This window comes from Pseudophryne corroboree, chromosome 9 (assembly GCF_028390025.1).
Source record: "Pseudophryne corroboree isolate aPseCor3 chromosome 9, aPseCor3.hap2, whole genome shotgun sequence".
NCBI lineage: Eukaryota > Metazoa > Chordata > Amphibia > Anura > Myobatrachidae > Pseudophryne > Pseudophryne corroboree.
Genome location: NC_086452.1, coordinates 273,833,954 through 273,855,349, shown reverse-complemented (window position 1 = coordinate 273,855,349; position 21,396 = coordinate 273,833,954). Strand labels below are relative to the sequence as shown.

The 21,396-nt window shown below is 38.6% G+C and overlaps 1 protein-coding gene and 2 pseudogenes across 2 annotated transcripts in view; 2 read left to right on the top strand and 1 right to left on the bottom strand.

The window, feature by feature from the left end:
• The window catches only part of RGS21 (regulator of G protein signaling 21), a 498,283-nt gene that overhangs the window by 122,703 nt on the left and 354,184 nt on the right, over positions 1-21,396 (bottom strand). The gene's annotated exons all lie outside the window — the stretch shown is intronic.
• Positions 1,568-1,686, top strand: LOC134958883 (5S ribosomal RNA; annotated as a pseudogene).
• Positions 8,210-8,328, top strand: LOC134964970 (5S ribosomal RNA; annotated as a pseudogene).

Below are 21,396 nucleotides of genomic sequence, written 5' to 3'. Positions count from 1 at the left end.
GTGAAAGCTCTAAATTAATTAAGCAATTACTATATGTGCTTGTGCCTGTGATATTGCGCTATTGGTTACAGATGATACACTGATATACTGTTATAACCGGTGCGCCTTCCTCTAACTTTCCTCTTTTATGGGGAGACTTTCATAGTCTTACATCGATATACCCCTGTTTTCAGTATGGCTGTATTTTTAACCTGGTTTTAACCATGTATTTTTCCCCTTTTTTTGCTCTTATCGTTCTTGCTATTTAATTACACGGGTGGCCCTGCGGAGTTTGATTTATCCTGGTCGAATTAATCACATAGCCCACTCAGGCTGCACTATATGGATGGAGTCAGCTGTGGAGCAACACTGATTGGATACGCATCAGCCCATACCATTTAAATATCAGCAGGGACCCTGCCTGTGACAGGAAGTGATCAAGCCCGGGACACGGGTGAAACGCGTCTTCCAGGTTTCTCCTTTCCGGCTGCCCGAAGCACTTTCGTCCTCGGCGTTACAGTGCCACATCAACCGCTACCCCTCGTCTTCCAGCTCCGACCGCATCTCATTTCCCGTACGAGTGCCTTCCACTTTAACTTCACTGCGGGACTCCTGCGCTCGCCCGTGACAAGAGACTGCACAGTTCCTGTTCCTTACACTTGCATCAGCAGGCCGACTGGTGAACCTCTGCCGGGCGGCCACGCACTGTCCTGCACGGACAGTTTTCCATTGACTGCCCGCTATCAACTGTATCCAAATCCTTGGACTTGCTACCCCCTGGAATTCTTTTCCCTGGCCTATGAGACTCAGGACAGGCCTGCTAATCATCAGGGTAATATCAGCCAATTTATTGTCTTTCCTTATCATATTCACCCGAACGGATTCTTCTACAGTTTTTCTGTCAACTTTTGGAATATAATTTCCCTGCTATATATGCCCATATGTTCATTATTACTCAAATAATAAGATCAATTATGTGCTGATTGATAGTTATATATATTAATCACCACTTGAGTATTTAGGTAATTTGTACACAGCTATTTATTCATGTAATCATACTTACTCACACAGGCATTCACTTACAGTGTCACTGTGCAAACTCAGCCTTGAGTAACATTCTGTGTACTTGCTACAATGTTTACTTTTATCAGCCACATGCTACAGAAGTATGAGTATCACTGAAACAGCTTAGCACAGAATATTACAGGCCCAAATTTGACTCTACTTTAATGTCATACTGTTATTTTGTTTTTCAATTTGTTTGCATCTCATTGTCTTCTACTTGAACTGTTTTACATCTGGTGTTAGAACCCATTACCCCAGATAATATCCTATTGGTTTATCCAGTTCATTTATTTACGTCAGTACATTTTTTGCTCACAGTAGCAGTAGTCTGCCTCCTCTTCACGTTTTCTTATTTTTTTCATCCTTTTCTATTTTTCGTGGACTCTCACCACTGATTCAGGGCTTGTCCCTGTCTAACATTGGCAGCAGATCCATCTTATCTTCGTCTCTCTTCTTTGATACTATGTAATTCGTGAACTCTCATCAGTGATTCCAGAAGCATCGGATTATTCTTAATCACCACCTTTACTATCATACCACACTGGTAACGCCCGAAACCATCCGATCTTGGAAGCTAATCTGTGTAGGGCTGGGCCAGTACTCAAGTGGGCGACCCTTGAGGAATACTCAGTATAGTAGAGAATAGACTTGCCTAAATGCTCAGAGTCTAACACTGACAGCAGAATCACTCTACCGTCTCATTTCTTATCTTGTCTTTTCTTTCCCTGCGATAGCGGAGCATAATATGCCATCTGGCACCTTTACTATACCAATTTTGTGATAATGGATTGAGGGGTCTTATCTACCACGTAAATTGGTGGGTTCCACCCCCCACAACAGGCGCTGTACGCCGGCAGCCGGAATTATCATGCGAATTTTAGCATCCAATTATGATTGATTATATTGGAGTATGACATTACAGTCAATATCAGCTAATCTATTGCTATTAAACTTATCTATTTAATTATGTTTGATGCCATCTGACCACTGAACCTATTTTATTGTTGTAACATCATTAAAAGTTAATTTTTAGATCAATTCTTCTAATCTCTTATATGTTAATTAACTCAAGAGTGCGCCCAAAAAAGAGTCTTTTTTTCTCTTCCTGTTGTCTCTAGTTACCATTGACTCAGGGTGCACCACCAAATTAAAAAAATTAGGAACATATAGTTTTCCTTATATCTTTTCATTTTGGTTATTATATTAATTTGTGATACCTAGTTTATACCGGTGCGGTATTTCCCCAACAATATGTACATGATATACTGAGTCTTATCTCAGTTTCTTATACCTGCACGGTCCTCTATATTTTCTTACTCAATCAGATCTCTTTCTTTTCAAGTGGTTCGACGGTTTACATTCCTGTGCATACTCTTTAAGTTTATTTTATCAGCATCCCCTGCAGCCATACTTTCAGACTATGTCGAGTTTTTCATTAAAAACAGAACTTATTTCAAAACGTAGAAACTTAGAGGAACTTGATATTTTCTCTGATACTTTTCAAAATTCAGGCACCCCCAAAGATTGGAGGCCTGACCTTTCGAGGTTACAAAAAAGTTTACAAAGAAGGATTAGGCTCACCTGGGATATCACTACTCTAGAGAATTATCATAAGACCAAGATCTCCCCCAGAGGGTTACGACCTCGAGTCTTTCCCTCCTTCCCTCTAGCCACAGAAAATTTAAAGGCCGAATGGGAAGCAACCTTATTGAAATGTTCCCATGAGCTCACTCTGATACTCATCAAACATGACAATCTTATGTTAGATCAGGTTGAGAAGAACATCGAGGAACTAGGTAAAACCCTTGAGACCTGGGAAAAGGACCCTTTCAAAGTACATTTGACAAATATAAGAAAGAACTAGACATATATGAAACATCAATCATAGATCGCAAACGGAACAAGTTCCACAGAGATAGAAACGACTTTTCTCAAGGGAATATATTCCGTTGGAACTCCCATTCCCAAAGAGGCAGAGGAGGACCTATAAGGGAGGACATTAGCTCCTCGGAAATTGAATCCTCTTATAGCGAAGATTCCTCCACAGAACACTTGGAAGGGGGTTCCCAGACTTCCAAACAATACAACATCGAGGATCCTTTTTTAGGCAAAGGTCAATGCCCCAAAGGCAGAAGCAAATACAGAGGAAGACAAGACGAGGGGGGGACGAAACACAGACAGAAATCATCGGGACTGGGACGCCCCAAGGACCTCCCATTACCCCATTCGGAACACCAGGAAACGCTAGTACCGGATCAATTACAAATCATCAACTTGAGTACTCACATCTTAACAAAAGATCAGGCAGAAGTCCTGAGTAAAGGGCTATCATTTTCACCCACATTGCCATTTAATAGGTTTATGTGGGAAAAGGACCTGAGACTTTTTGGTCAGAAATTATTATTGAAGAAATTCTTTGCGAAAGCATCTAAGAACGATATGACTGATTCACCCCAACTGATTGGTATACGATCTCCCACGAATACATCCGCATCTGAGGAACCATCCACCTCTACATCATTGGCAACAACCTTGTCAGAGGAGGAATTGGCAGCGTTACAAACCCTGGAAGAGCTCTATATGGAATCACCATCGAACGTACCATCTGTGCAAAATACCAGGCCAATATGCAAGGCCAAGTCTACCTTCTTTCCCCCAGATACCAATAGCCCGGAGATTAAAATCTATTTGGACTTGGTATCAAGAGAATTTGATGAAATTCATACTAACTCTAAGAAGAGGTGTATCACCAAGAACCTCAAATTCAGAGAGAGACAAGCCCTCAAAGAAATCAAAGCCTGGGGTGACGTTGTTATCAAACCCTCAGATAAAGGGGGCAATATTGTCCTATGGCCCACTACAATGTATGAAGCAGAAGCACGCAGACAACTCCTAGACACGACATGCTATTTGAAATTACCGCTCAATCCAATAGTTAAATTCCACAAACAATATATGCACATGATTGAAGAAGCCCTTGCGGTTGGAACCATCACACAACAAGAGGCGAAATATCTTACAGTTTCTAACCCTAGAGTCCCCACATTTTATCTTCTACCAAAAGTACATAAAAACCTCAAGAAACCACCTGGGAGACCAATTGTCTCGGGCAATGGGGGACTCTTGGAAACACCCAGTAAATTCCTAGATCTACATCTCCAAGAACACGTATTAACACTACCATCTTATTTGAAAGATACGTCAGATCGACTTCGTAAATTGCATGATGTCTGTGTGGAAGGGGATTGCATTTTGGTCACCCTTGATGTGGAAGCACTATACAGTAGTATCTCCCATCAGCAAGGAGTCCAAGCGACCAAATTCTTTCTTGACATGAAAGAAAAAAACCAATTTAATGACTTCCTGTGTGAAATGCTAAGTTTCGTACTAAACAAAAATTTCTTCACCTTCGGCGACCAGTTCTTCCAGCAAATTCGGGGAACTGCGATGGGAGCGGCATGCGCACCCACATATGCCAATTTATTTCTGGGGTGGTGGGAGCAAACAGTAGTATTTAGGGATGACAATCAGGATTACACACGACATATCATGTACTGGCTCAGATACATAGACGATATCTTTGTGATCTGGGACAGCAATGAACAACTCCTACTTGAATTTATTAATCTACTGAATAACAACAATTTGAATATCTTTTTGACTCACACAATGAGTAAAGACAAGGTGTCATTCCTCGATCTCAATATCTACACAACAGATAATGGGACACTGGCCACAGAGCTCTTTCGCAAGGATACAGCCACAAACAGTATCCTATACCAGACCAGCTCGCACTTCCCGCCCACTATCGAGAATATCCCAAAAGGGGAATTTCTCAGACTCAGGCGCAATTGCACTGAAAATTCAGTGTACAAACAAAAAAGCCAAGAACTTGCTACATGTTTACAAGCCCGAGGGTACAGTAAGCGGGCCCTTAAAAGAGCACAAACCACAGTGCAAAAAATCAATAGGGAGACTTTGATCTTCCAAGACAAACCTAAGGACATAGATAGGGACTCTCGGATCCGGTTTGTGGGTACTTTTTGTCCAGAATGGCGCCAAGTAAAAGATGCAATTCGAAAACATCTACCAGTCTTACACCTCGATGCGGACCTATCACCTCTGTTAGATTCCACTCTCCAGATTAGCTGGAGAAGATCCAGCAATATGAAGGATATGCTAGTCCAGAGCCATTTCACAAGAGATTCCACCAGATCAAGAAATGTTATAGGTTCCTTTCCTTGTGGCCAATGCAAAGCGTGCCCTCAGATCCAGATAACAGATAAAGTCAAAGATAAATGGGGACAAGACATCCCCCTGAAACACTTTTTCAACTGTGATACACAAGGATTGGTCTACTGTCTAATCTGTAGTTGCAATCAACGTTACATTGGTATGACCACAAGAAAATTCAAAACGAGAATTTTAGAACACATGGGAACCATTAGAAATGCTTCATCAGACCTGCTCAAGGGTAAAAAAATAACATCTGTAGCAAGGCATTTTCATGCACAGCACCAAGATTCCCCTTATGAGCTGCGTGCATTTGGCCTGGAGAGAGTACATCTAGGCATACGGGGAGGTGATCTAAGCAAGGAACTCATCAAAAGAGAAAGTGAATGGACATTTAGGTTAGGAGGATTAAAACCATGGGGCCTGAACGAATACATCAATTACAGTGCCTTTCTCTGAGTACTAACTCCTTCCACAGCCACACCTTTTAGTTGGCATAGGTCACCACATTTTTCACCTTCTACCCCTACAACACTCCCCCCTTTGTTTTTTCTCTTTTTTTCAGGTATCTTACACACCTACATCATCATAACTCACTTCTTCCTCCTTCACACGGTATTATACCCCACCCCTTTATAGTCACGACTACATCATCATTTCACTTCGACTCTATCACCTTATATCGTCTCTATTCCCACCCAATTGTACACACATTTTTGTCACATATTTGCTCTACACCATACACCAGCACCACACGATCTCTCTTCCTTCTCTCCTCCATCACTCCCTTCCCTTTCTTTACCTTTCCACCCCCCCCCCCCACATTCCAACAAGCTTTTTCTTCACATAACGCCCTTCCCATCTTCCCTTTACCACTACTACCCTTAAGGTTTTGGTGTTGTGTGATAGTCATTCTTGTTTGCCAGTCTCCTCTTTTTCCCACTGTCTATACACACTCCAGCGGACACAAATCTGCACCTTTACATCCACTTCCATTTAGGGACCTAGAGCTCCCCCGGCAGTTTAATTCTCCTGTCATTATCACTCACACTACTACACTGGTATTTTTTCAGATCTCTTTAACAATTTAACTAGTTTAAGTATATTATATTACATATAATCTTCCTAGCCTGTTATAAGTTTGCATTATGGTTTGATGCAATTCTTCATCATTTTTTCATTTTTTCTGCTTATATCAGTCTGCACCTTAATCAGTACCGTGATAATTTATTTTAATTTTTCTGACTGAACTTAACTTTCTGCCAATTATTTATCCTGTCATAATATAGCTGTCGTAATATATCTTGTGTCATACCCGTTATTTAACTCCCATAAACTTTGTCGTCAGAATATCCACTTGTGAAATTAATTAAGCAATTACTATATGTGCTTGTGCCTGTGATATTGCGCTATTGGTTACAGATGATACACTGATATACTGTTATAACCGGTGCGCCTTCCTCTAACTTTCCTCTTTTATGGGGAGACTTTCATAGTCTTACATCGATATACCCCTGTTTTCAGTATGGCTGTATTTTTAACCTGGTTTTAACCATGTATTTTTCCCCTTTTTTTGCTCTTATCGTTCTTGCTATTTAATTACACGGGTGGCCCTGCGGAGTTTGATTTATCCTGGTCGAATTAATCACATAGCCCTCTCAGGCTGCACTATATGGATGGAGTCAGCTATGGAACAACACTGATTGGATACGCATCAGCCCAGACCATTTAAATATCAGCAGGGACCCTGCCTGTGACAGGAAGTGATCAAGCCCGGGACACGGGTGAAACGCGTCTTCCAGGTTTCTCCTTTCCGGCTGCCCGAAGCACTTTCGTCCTCAGCGTTACAGTGCCACATCAACCGCTACCCCTCGTCTTCCAGCTCCGACCGCATCTCATTTCCCGTACGAGTGCCTTCCACTTTAACTACACTGCGGGACTCCTGCGCTCGCCCGTGACAAGAGACTGCACAGTTCCTGTTCCTGACACCTGCACCAGCCGGCCGACTGGTGAACCTCTGCCGGGCGGCCACGCACTGTCCTGCACGGACAGTTTTCCATTGACTGCCCGCTATCAACTGTATCCAAATCCTTGGACTTGCTACCCCCTGGAATTCTTTTCCCTGGCCTATGAGACTCAGGACAGGCCTGCTAATCATCAGGGTAATATCAGCCAATTTATTTTCTTTCCTTATCATATTCACCCGAACGGATTCTTCTACAATATCACCTGTACAGTTTTTCTGTCAACTTTTGGAATATAATTTCCCTGCTATATATGCCCATATGTTCATTATTACTCAAATAATAAGATCAATTATGTGCTGATTGATAGTTATATATATTAATCACCACTTGAGTATTTAGGTAATTTGTACACAGCTATTTATTCATGTAATCATACTTACTCACACAGGCATTCACTTACAGTGTCACTGTGCAAACTCAGCCTTGAGTAACATTCTGTGTACTTGCTACAATGTTTACTTTTATTAGCCACATGCTACAGAAGTATGAATATCACTGAAACAGCTTAGCACAGAATATTACAGGCCCAAATTTGACTCTACTTTAATGTCATACTGTTATTTTGTTTTTCAATTTGTTTGCATCTCATTGTCTTCTACTTGAACTGTTTTACATCTGGTGTTAGAACCCATTACCCCAGATAATATTCTATTGGTTTATCCAGTACATTTATTTATGTCAGTACATTTTTTGCTCACAGTAGCAGTAGTCTGCCTCCTCTTCATGTTTTCTTATTTTTTTCATCCTTTTCTATTTTTCGTGGACTCTCACCACTGATTCAGGGCTTGTCCCTGTCTAACATTGGCAGCAGATCCATCTTATCTTCGTCTCTCTTCTTTGATACTATGCAATTCGTGAACTCTCATCAGTGATTCCAGAAGCATCGGATTATTCTTAATCACCACCTCTACTATCATACCACACTGGTAACGCCCGAAACCGTCCGATCTTGGAAGCTAATCTGTGTAGGGCTGGGCCAGTACTCAAGTGGGCGACCCTTGAGGAATACTCAGTATAGTAGAGAATAGACTTGCCTAAATGCTCAGAGTCTAACACTGACAGCAGAATCACTCTACCGTCTCATTTCTTATCTTGTCTTTTCTTTCCCTGCGATAGCGGAGCATAATATGCCATCTGGCACCTTTACTATACCAATTTTGTGATAATGGATTGAGGGGTCTTATCTACCACGTAAATTGGTGGGTTCCACCCCCCCACAACAGGCGCTGTACGCCGGCAGCCGGAATTATCATGCGAATTTTAGCATCCAATTATGATTGATTATATTGGAGTATGACATTACAGTCAATATCAGCTAATCTATTGCTATTAAACTAATCTATTTAATTATGTTTGATGCCATCTGACCACTGAACCTATTTTATTGTTGTAACATCATTAAAAGTTAATTTTTAGATCAATTCTTCTAATCTCTTATATGTTAATTAACTCAAGAGTGCGCCCAAAAAAGAGTCTTTTTTTCTCTTTCTGTTATGTTCTATAAGGGTACTAATTAGCATGAACAGCGTTCCTGGATGCCAAATCACCATTTTTCATATCTATGTACAGTATGTTCTATTGGGGTACTAATTTGCACAAACAGCTTGTAACGTACAGTGGCAAGTGCAATCTTTCTATGTATAAAGAACAGAGATAAAAGCTTCTCCCTAAGTTCCTTGATGCAAAATCACCATCCTTAGTATCTCTGTACAGTATGTCCTACTAGGGTACTAATTAGCACGAACAGCGTTCCTGTATGCCAAATCACCGTACTTAGTATCTCTGTACAGTATGTTCTATTACGGTACTAATTAGCACGAACAGCTTGTAACGGACAGTGGCAAGTGTAATCTTTCTGTGTATAATGGAGAGAGATAAAGGTTCCTCCCTAAATTCCAGGATGGCAAATTTCCATTCTTAGTAACTCTGTACAGTGTGTTATATTATAGTACTAATTAGCATGAACAGCTTGTAATGTACAGTGGAAGGTGTAATCTTTCTATGTATAATGAAGAAAGACAAAAGCTCCTCCCTAAGTTCCTTGATGCCAAATCACCGTCCTTAGTATTTCTGTTCAGTAAGTTCTATTAGGGTACTATTTAGCGTGAACAGCGTTCCTGGATACCAAATCACCGTCCTTAGTATATCTGTACAGTATGTTCTATTAGGGTACTAATTAGCACCAACAGCTTGTAACATACAGTGGCATGTGTAATCTTTCTATGTATAATGGAGAGAGATAAAGGCTCATCCCTAAGTACCTTGATGCCAAATCACCATCCTTAGTATCTCTGTAAAGTTTGTTCTGTTAGGGTACTAATTAGTATGAACAGTGTTCCTGGATGACAAATCACTGTCATTAGTATCTCTGTACAGTATGTTTAATTAGGGTACTAATTAGTACAAACAGCTTGTAACGTACAGTGGCAAGTGTAATCTTTCTATGTATAATGGAGTGAGATAAAAGCTCCTCCCTAAGTTCCTGGATGCCAAAATCACTGTCCTAAGTATGTCTGTACAGTATGTTAAATTCTAGTATTAATTAGCACAAACAGCTTGTAACGTGCAATGGCAAGTGTAATCTTTATATGAGTAAAGGAGAGAGAAAAAAGCTCCTCCCTAAGTTCCTGTATGCCAAATCACCATCCTTAGTATCTCTGTACAGTATGTTCAATTAGGGTACTATTTAAAATGAACAGCGTTCCTGGATGCCAAACCACCGTCCTTAGTATCTCTGTACAGAATGTTCTATTATGGTACTAATTAGCATGAACAGCTTGTAACGTACAGTGGAAGGTGTAATCTTTCTATGTATAATGGAGAGAGATAAAAGCTTTTCCGTCTGTTCATGGATGCCAAATATCCATCCTTAGTATCTCTGTACAGTATGTTCTATTAGGGTACTAATTAGCATGAAAAGCTTGTGACGTGCAGTGGCAAGTGTAATATTTCTATGTATAATGGAGAGACAATGAAGCTCCTCCCTCAGTTCCATTGTGCCAAATCACCATCCTTAGTATCTCTGTACAGTATGTTTTATTAGTTTAATAATTAGCACAATTTGTAACATACAGTGGCAAGTGTAATCTTTCTATGTATAATGGAGAGAGACAAAAGCTTCTTTTTAATTCCTGGATGAAAAATTACCATTCTTAGTCTCTCTGTACAGATTGTTATATTATAGTACTAATTAGCACAAACAGCTTGTAACGTACAGTGGCAAGTGTAATCTTTATTCTTATAATGCAGAGATAAAAGCTCCTCCCTAAGTTCATGGAAACCAAATCACCATCCTTATTATCTCTGTACAGTATGTTCTATTATAGTACTAAGTAGCACGAACAGCTTGTAACGTACAGTGGCAAGTGTAATCTTTCTATGTATAATGGAAATAGATAAAAGCTCCTCGCTAAGTTTCTGGATGCCAAATCACCACCCTTAGTATCTCTGTATAGTATGTTCTATAAGGGTACTAATTAGCATGAACAGCGTTCCTGGATGCCAAATCACCATTTTTCATATCTATGTACAGTATGTTCTATTGGGGTACTAATTTGCACAAACAGCTTGTAACGTACAGTGGCAAGTGCAATCTTTCTATGTATAAAGAACAGAGATAAAAGCTTCTCCCTAAGTTCCTTGATGCAAAATCACCATCCTTAGTATCTCTGTACAGTATGTCCTACTAGGGTACTAATTAGCACGAACAGCGTTCCTGTATGCCAAATCACCGTACTTAGTATCTCTGTACAGTATGTTCTATTACGGTACTAATTAGCACAAACAGCTTGTAACGGACAGCGGCAAGTGTAATCTTTATGTGTATAATGGAGAGAGATAAAAGCTATTCCTTAAGTTCCCGGATGCCAAATCACCATACTTAGTACCTTTGTACAGTATTTTCTATTAGGGTACTAATTCGTACAAACAGCGTTCCTGGATGCCAAATCACCGTCCTTAGTATCTCTTCACGGTATGTTCTATTAGGCTACTAATTAGCACGAACAGCTTGTAATGTAAAGTGGCAAGTGTAATCTTTCTATGTATAATGGAGAGAGATAAAGGTTCCTCCCTAAATTCCTGGATGGCAAATTTCCATTCTTAGTAACTCTGTACAGTGTGTTATATTATAGTACTAATTAGCATGAACAGCTTGTAACGTACAGTGGAAGGTGTACTCTTTCTATGTATAATGAAGAGAGACAAAAGCTCCTGCCTAAGTTCCTTGATGCCAAATCACCGTCCTTAGTATTTCTGTACAGTAAGTTCTATTAGGGTACTATTTAGCGTGAACAGCGTTCCTGGATACCAAATCACCGTCCTTAGTATCTCTGTACAGTATGTGCTATTAGGGTACTAATTAGCACGAACAGCTTGTAACGTACAGTGGCATGTGTAATCTTTCTATGTATAAAGAACAGAGATAAAAGCTCCTCCATAAGTTCCTTGATGCAAAATCACCATCCTTAGTATCTCTGTACAGTATGTTCTATTAGGGTACTAATTGGAATGAACAGCGTTCCAGGATGCCAAATAACAGTCCTAAGTATTTCTGTACAGTATTTTCTGTTACGGTACTAATTAGCACGAACAGCTTGTAATGTACAGTGGCAAGTGTAATCTTTCTATGTATAATGGAGAGAGATAAAAGCTCATCCCTAAGTACCTTGATGCCAAATCACCATCCTTAGTATCTCTGTATAGTTTGTTCTATTAGGGTACTAATTAGAATGTGTTCCTGGATGACAAATCACTGTCCTTAGTATCTCTGTACAGTATGTTCAATTACGGGTACTAATTAGTATAAATAGCTTGTAATGTACAGTGGCAAGTGTAATATTTCTATGTATAATGGAGTGAGATAAAAGCTACTCCCTAAGTTCCTGGATGCTAAATCACCGTCCTTAGTATGTCTGTACAGTATGTTAAATTCTAGTATTAATTAGCACAAACAGCTTGTAACGTACAATGGCAAGAGTAATCTTTATATGAGTAAAGGAGAGAGAAAAAAGCTCCTCCCTAAGTTCCTGGATGCCAAATCACCATCCTTAGTATTTCTGTACAGTATGTTCTATTAGGGTACTAATTGGAATGAACAGCGTTACAGGATGCCAAATAACAGTCCTAAGTATTTCTGTACAGTATTTTCTATTACGGTACTAATTAGCACGAACAGCTTGTAACGTACAGTGGCAAGTGTAATATTTCTATGTATAATGGAGAGATAATAAAGCTCCTCCCTTAGTTCCTGGATGCCAAATCATTATCCTTAGTATCTCTGTACAGTATGTTTTATTAGTTTACTAATTAGCACAATTTGTAACATTGTGGCAAGTGTAATCTTTCTATGTATAATGGTGAGAGACAAAAGCTTCTTTTTAATTCCTGGATGCCAAATCACCATCCTTAGTCTCTCTGTACAGATTGTTATATTATAGTACTAATTAGCACGAACAGCTTGTAACGTACAGTGGCAAGTGTAATCTTTATACTTATAATGCAGAGATAAAAGCTCCTTCCTAAGTTCATGGAAACCAAATCACCATCCTTATTATCTCTGTACAGTATGTTCTATTATAGTACTAAGTAGCACGAACAGCTTGTAACGTACAGTGGCAAGTGTAATCTTTCTATGTATAATGGAAATAGATAAAAGCTGCTCGCTAAGTTCCTGGATGACAAATCACCACCCTTAGTATCTCTGTATAGTATGTTCTATAAGGGTACTAATTAGCATGAACAGCGTTCCTGGATGCCAAATCACCATTTTTCATATCTATGTATAGTATGTTCTATTGGGGTACTAATTTGCACAAACAGCTTGTAACGTACAGTGGCAAGTGCAATCTTTCTATGTATAAAGAACAGAGATAAAAGCTTCTCCCTAAGTTCCTTGATGCAAAATCACCATCCTTAGTATCTCTGTACAGTATGTCCTACTAGGGTACTAATTAGCACGAACAGCGTTCCTGTATGCCAAATCACCGTACTTAGTATCTCTGTACAGTATGTTCTATTACGGTACTAATTAGCACGAACAGCTTGTAACGGACAGTGGCAAGTGTAATCTTTCTGTGTATAATGGAGAGAGATAAAGGTTCCTCCCTAAATTCCTGTATGGCAAATTTCCATTCTTAGTAACTCTGTACAGTGTGTTATATTATAGTACTAATTAGCATGAACAGCTTGTAATGTACAGTGGAAGGTGTAATCTTTCTATGTATAATGAAGAAAGACAAAAGCTCCTCCCTAAGTTCCTTGATGCCAAATCACCTTCCTTAGTATTTCTGTACAGTAAGTTCTATTAGGGTACTATTTAGCGTGAACAGCGTTCCTGGATACCAAATCACCATCCTTAGTATCTCTGTACAGTATGTTCTATTAGGGTACTAATTAGCACGAACAGCTTGTAACATACAGTGGCATGTGTAATCTTTCTATGTATAATGGAGAGAGATAAAGGCTCATCCCTAAGTACCTTGATGCCAAATCACCATCCTTAGTATCTCTGTAAAGTTTGTTCTATTAGGGTACTAATTAGTATGAACAGCGTTCCTGGATGACAAATCACTGTCATTAGTATCTCTGTACAGTATGTTTAATTAGGGTACTAATTAGTACAAACAGCTTGTAACGTACAGTGGCAAGTGTAATCTTTCTATGTATAATGGAGTGAGATAAAAGCTCCTCCCTAAGTTCCTGGATGCCAAAATCACTGTCCTAAGTATGTCTGTACAGTATGTTAAATTCTAGTATTAATTAGCACAAACAGCTTGTAACGTGCAATGGTAAGTGTAATCTTTATATGAGTAAAGGAGAGAGAAAAAAGCTTTCCCTAAGTTCCTGTATGCCAAATCACCATCTTTAGTATCTCTGTACAGTATGTTCAATTAGGGTACTATTTAAAACGAACAGCGTTCCTGGATGCCAAACCACCGTCCTTAGTATCTCTGTACAGAATGTTCTATTATGCTACTAATTAGCATAAACAGCTTGTAACGTACAGTGGAAGGTGTAATCTTTCTATGTATAATGGAGAGAGATAAAAGCTTCTCCGTCTGTTCATGGATGCCAAATATCCATCCTTAGTATCTCTGTACAGTATGTTCTATTAGGGTACTAATTAGCATGAAAAGCTTGTGACGTGCAGTGGCAAGTGTAATATTTCTATGTATAATGGAGAGACAATGAAGCTCCTCCGTCAGTACCATTGTGCCAAATCACCATCCTTAGTATCTCTGTACAGTATGTTTTATTAGTTTACTAATTAGCACAATTTGTAACATACAGTGGCAAGTGTAATCTTTCTATGTATAATGGTGAGAGACAAAAGCTTCTTTTTAATTCCTGGATACCAAATTACCATTCTAAGTCTCTCTGTACAGATTGTTATATTATAGTACTAATTTGCACAAACAGCTTGTAACGTACAGTGGCAAGTGTAATCTTTATTCTTATAATGCAGAGATAAAAGCTCCTCCCTAAGTTCAGGTATTAGGGTACTAATTAGCACGAACAGCATTCCTCTATGCCAAATCACCGTCCTTAGTATCTCTGTACAGTATTTTCTATTACGGTACTAATTAGCACGAACAGCTTGTAATGTACAGTGGCAAGTGTAATCTTTATGTGTATAATGGAGAGAGATAAAAGCTATTCCTTAAGTTCCCGGATGCCAAATCACCATACTTAGTATCTTTGTACAGTATGTTCTATTAGGGTTCTAATTCGTACAAACAGCGTTCCTGGATGCCAAATCACCGTCCTTAGTATCTCTGTACGGTATGTTCTATTAGGCTACTAATTAGCACGAACAGCTTGTAATGTAAAGTGGCAAGTGTAATCTTTCTATGTATAATGGAGAGAGATAAAGGTTCCTCCCTAAATTCCTGGATGGCAAATGTCCATTCTTAGTAACTCTGTACAGTATGTTATATTATAGTACTAATTAGCATGAACAGCTTGTAACATACAGTGGAAGGTGTAATCTTTCTATGTATAATGAAGAGAGACAAAAGCTTCTCCCTAAGTTCCTTGATGCCAAATCACCGTCCTTAGTATTTCTGTACTAATAAAGTTCTATTAGGGTACTATTTAGCGTGAACATCGTTCCTGGATACCAAATCACCGTCCTTAGTATCTCTGTACAGTATGTTCTATTAGGGTACTAATTAGCACGAACAGCTTGTAACGTACAGTGGCATGTGTAATCTTTCTTTGTATAATGGAGAGAGATAAAAGCTCATTCCTAAGTAACTTGTTGCCAAATCACCATCCTTAGTATCTCTGTAAAGTTTGTTCTATTAGGGTACTAATTAGTATGAACAGCGTTCCTGGATGACAAATCACTGTCATTAGTATCTCTGTACAGTATGTTTAATTAGGGTACTAATTAGTACAAACAGCTTGTAACGTACAGTGGCAAGTGTAATCTTTCTATGTATAATGGAGTGAGATAAAAGCTCCTCCCTAAGTTCCTGGATGCCAAAATCACCGTCCTAAGTATGTCTGTACAGTATGTTAAATTCTAGTATTAATTAGCACAAACAGCTTGTAACGTGCAATGGCAAGTGTAATCTTTATATGAGTAAAGGAGAGAGAAAAAAGCTCCTCCCTAAGTTCCTGTATGCCAAATCACCATCCTTAGTATCTCTGTACAGTATGTTCAATTAGGGTACTATTTAAAACGAACAGCGTTCCTGGATGCCAAACCACCGTCCTTAGTATCTCTGTACAGAATGTTCTATTATGATACTAATTAGCATGAACAGCTTGTAACAAACAGTGGAAGGTGTAATCTTTCTATGTATAATGGAGAGAGATAAAAGCTTCTCCGTCTGTTCATGGATGCCAAATATCCATCCTTAGTATCTCTGTACAGTATGTTCTATTAGGGTACTAATTAGCATGAAAAGCTTGTGACGTGCAGTGGCAAGTGTAATATTTCTATGTATAATGGAGAGACAATGAAGCTCCTCCCTCAGTTCCATTGTGCAAAATCACCATCCTTAGTATCTCTGTACAGTATGTTTTATTAGTTTACTAATTACCACAATTTGTAACATACAGTGGCAAGTGTAATCTTTCTCTGTATAATGGTGAGAGACAAAAGCTTCTTTTTAATTCCTGGATGCCAAATTATCATTCTTAGTCTCTCTGTACAGATTGTTATATTATAGTACTAATTCGCACAAACAGCTTGTAACGTACAGTGGCAAGTGTAATCTTTATTCTTATAATGCAGAGATAAAAGCTCCTCCCTAAGTTCATGGAAACCAAATCACCATCCTTATTATCTCTGTACAGTATGTTCTATTATAGTACTAAGTAGCCTGAACAGCTTGTAACATACAGTGGCAAGTGTAATCTTTCTATGTATAATGGAAATAGATAAAAGCTCCTCGCTAAGTTCCTGGATGCCAAATCACCACCCTTAGTATCTCTGTACAGTATGTTCTATAAGGGTACTAATTAGCATGAACAGCGTTCCTGGATGCCAAATCACAGTTTTTCATATCTATGTACAGTATGTTCTATTGGGGTACTAATTTGCACAAACAGCTTGTAACGTACAGTGGCAAGTGCAATGTTTCTATCTATAAAGAACAGATATAAAAGCTCCTCCATAAGTTCCTTGATGCAAAATAATCATCCTTAGTATCGCTGTACAGTATGTTCTATTAGGGTACTAATTGGAATGAACAGCGTTCCAGGATGCCAAATAACAGTCCTAAGTATTTCTGTACAGTATTTTCTATTTCGGTACTAATTAGCACGAACAGCTTGTAATGTACAGTGGCAAGTGTAATCTTTCTATGTATAATGGAGAGAGATAAAAGCTCATCCCTAAGTACCTTGATGCCAAATCACCATCCTTAGTATCTCTGTATAGTTTGTTCTATTAGGGTACTAATTAGTATGTGTTCCTGGATAACAAATCACTGTCCTTAGTATCTCTGTACAGTATGTTCAATTACGGAAACTAATTCGTATAAACAGCTTGTAACGTACAGTGGCAAGTGTAATCTTTCTATGTATAATGGACTGAGATAAAAGCTCCTCCCTAAGTTCCAGGATGCTAAATCACCGTCCTTAGTATGTCTGTACAGTATGTTAAATTCTAGTATTAATTAGCACAAACAGCTTGTAACATACAATGGCAAGTGTAATCTTTATATGAGTAAAGGAGAGAGAAAAAAGCTCCTCCCTAAGTTCCTGGATGCCAAATCACCATCCTTAGTATCTCTGTACAGTATGTTCTATTAGGGTACTAATTTGAATGAACAGCGTTCCAGGATGCCAAATAACAGTCCTAAGTATTTCTGTACAGTATTTTCTATTACGGTACTAATTAGCACGAACAGCTTGTAACGTACAGTGGCAAGTGTAATATTTCTATGTATAATGGAGAGATAATAAAGCTCCTCCCTTAGTTCCTGGATGCCAAATCATTATCCTTAGTATCTCTGTACAGTATGTTTTATTAGTTTACTAATTAGCACAATTTGTAACATACAGTGGCAAGTGTAATCTTTCTATGTATAATGGTGAGAGACAAAAGCTTCTTTTTAATTCCTGGATGCCAAATCACCATCCTTAGTCTCTCTGTACAGATTGTTATATTATAGTACTAATTAGCACGAACAGCTTGTAACGTACAGTGGCAAGTGTAATCTTTATACTTATAATGCAGAGATAAAAGCTCCTCCCTAAGTTCATGGAAACCAAATCACCATCCTTATTATCTCTGTACAGTATGTTCTATTATAGTACTAAGTAGCACAAACAGCTTGTAACGTACAGTGGCAAGTGTAATCTTTCTATGTATAATGGAAATAGAGAAAGCTCCTCGCTAAGTTCCTGGATGCCAAATCACCACCCTTAGTATCTCTGTATAGTATGTTCTAAAAGGGTACTAATTAGCATGAACAGCGTTCCTGGATGCCAAATCACCATTTTTCATATCTATGTACAGTATGTTCTATTGGGGTACTAATTTGCACAAACAGCTTGTAACGTACAGTGGCAAGTGCAATCTTTTTATGTATAAAGAACAGAGATAAAAGCTTCTCCCTAAGTTCCTTGATGCAAAATCATCATCCTTAGTATCTCTGTACAGTATGTCCTACTAGGGTACTAATTAGCACGAACAGCGTTCCTGTATGCCAAATCACCGTACTTAGTATCTCTGTACAGAATGTTCTATTACGGTACTAATTAGCACGAACAGCTTGTAACGGACAGTGGCAAGTGTAATCTTTCTGTGTATAATAGAGAGAGATAAAGGTTCCTCCCTAAATTCCTGGATGGCAAATTTCCATTCTTAGTTACTCTGTACAGTGTGTTATATTATAGTACTAATTAGCATGAACAGCTTGTAACGTACAGTGGAAGGTGTACTCTTTCTATGTATAATGAAGAGAGACAAAAGCTCCTCCCTAAGTTCCTTGATGCCAAATCACGGTCCTTAGTATTTCTGTACAGTAAGTTCTATTAGGGTACTATTTAGCGTGAACAGCGTTCCTGGATTACAAATCACCGTCCTTAGTATCTCTGTACAGTATGTTCTATTAGGGTACTAATTAGCACGAACAGCTTGTAACGTACAGTGGCATGTGTAATCTTTCTATGTATAATGGAAAGAGATAAAAGCTCATCCCTAAGTACCTTGATGCCAAATCACCATCCTTAGTATCTCTGTAAAGTTTGTTCTATTAGGGTACTAATTAGTATGAACAGCGTTCCTGGATGACAAATCACTGTCATTAGTATCTCTGTACAGTATGTTTAATTAGGGTACTAATTAGTACAAACAGCTTGTAACGTACAGTGGCAAGTGTAATCTTTCTATGTATAATGGAGTGAGATAAAAGCTCCTCCCTAAGTTCCTGGATGCCAAAATCACCGTCCTAAGTATGTCTGTACAGTATGTTAAATTCTAGTATTAATTAGCACAAACAGCTTGTAACGTGCAATGGCAAGTGTAATCTTTATATGAGTAAAGGAGAGAGAAAAAAGCTCCTCCCTAAGTTCCTGTATGCCAAATCACCATCCTTAGTATCTCTGTACAGTATGTTCAATTAGGGTACTATTTAAAACGAACAGCGTTCCTGGATGCCAAACCACCGTCCTTAGTATCTCTGTACAGAATGTTCTATTATGGTACTAATTAGCATGAACAGCTTGTAACGTACAGTGGAAGGTGTAATCTTTCTATGTATAATGGAGAGAGATAAAAGCTTCTCCGTCTGTTCATGGATGCCAAATATCCATCCTTAGTATCTCTGTACAGTATGTTCTATTAGGGTACTAATTAGCATGAAAAGCTTGTGACGTGCAGTGGCAAGTGTAATATTTCTATGTATAATGGAGAGACAATGTAGCTCCTCCCTCAGTTCCATTGTGCCAAATCACCATCCTTAGTATCTCTGTACAGTATGTTTTATTACTTTACTAATTAGCACAATTTGTAACATACAGTGGCAAGTGTAATCTTTCTATGTATAATGGTGAGAGACAAAAGCTTCTTTTTAATTCCTGGATGCCAAATTACCATTCTTAGTCTCTCTGTACAGATTGCTATATTATAGTACTAATTAGCACAAACAGCTTGTAACGTACAGTGGCAAGTGTAATCTTTATTCTTATAATGCAGAGATAAAAGCTCCTCCCTAAATTCATGGAAACCAAATCACCATCCTTATTATCTCTGTACAGTATGTTCTATTATAGTACTAAGTAGCATGAACAGCTTGTAACATACAGTGGCAAGTGTAATCTTTCTATGTATAATGGAAATAGATAAAAGCTCCTCGCTAAGTTCCTGGATGCCAAATCACCACCCTTAGTATCTCTGTACAGTATGTTCTATAAGGGTACTAATTAGCATGAACAGCGTTCCTGGATGCCAAATCACCGTTTTTCATATCTATGTACAGTATGTTCTATTGGGGTACTAATTTGCACAAACAGCATGTAACGTACAGTGGCAAGTGCAGTCTTTCTATGTATAAAGAACAGATATAAAAGCTCCTCCATAAGTTCCTTGATGCAAAATCACCATCCTTAGTATCGCTGTACAGTATGTTCTATTAGGGTACTAATTGGAATGAACAGCGTTCCAGGATGCCAAATAACAGTCCTAAGTATTTCTGTACAGTATTCTCTATTTCGGTACTAATTAGCACGAACAGCGTGTAATGTACAGTGGCAAGTGTAATCTTTCTATGTATAATGGAGAGAGATAAAAGCTCATCCCTAAGTACCTTGATGCCAAATCACCATCCTTAGTATCTCTGTATAGTTTGTTCTATTAGGGTACTAATTAGTATGTGTTCCTGGATAACAAATCACTGTCCTTAGTATCTCTGTACAGTATGTTCAATTACGGGTACTAATTAGTATAAACAGCTTGTAACGTACAGTGGCAAGTGTAATCTTTCTATGTATAATGGAGTGAGATAAAAGCTCCTCCCTAAGTTCCAGGATGCTAAATCACCGTCCTTAGTATGTCTGTACAGTATGTTAAATTCTAGTATTAATTAGCACAAACAGCTTGTAACGTACAATGGCAAGTGTAATCTTTATATGAGTAAAGTAGAGAGAAAAAAGCTTGTCTCTAAGTTCCTGGATGCCAAATCACCATCCTTAGTATCTCTGTACAGTATGTTCTATTAGGGTACTAATTGGAATGAACAGCGTTCCAGGATGCCAAATAACAGTCCTAAGTATTTCTGTACAGTGTTTTCTATTACGGTACTAATTAGCACGAACAGCTTGTAATGTACAGTGGCAAGTGTAATCTTTCTGTGTATAATAGAGAGAGATAAAAGCTTCTCCCTAAGTTCCTGGATGCCAAATATCCATCCTTAGTATCTCTGTACAGTATGTTCTATTAGGGTACTAATTAGCATGAAAAGCTTGAAACGTGCAGTGGCAAGTGTAATTTTTCTATGTACAATATAGAGATAAAAGCTCCTCCCTCAGTTCCATGATGCCAAATCACCATCATTAGTATCTCTGTACAGTATGTTCAATTAGGGTACTATTTAAAACGAACAGCGTTCCTGGATGCCAAGCCACCGTCCTAAGT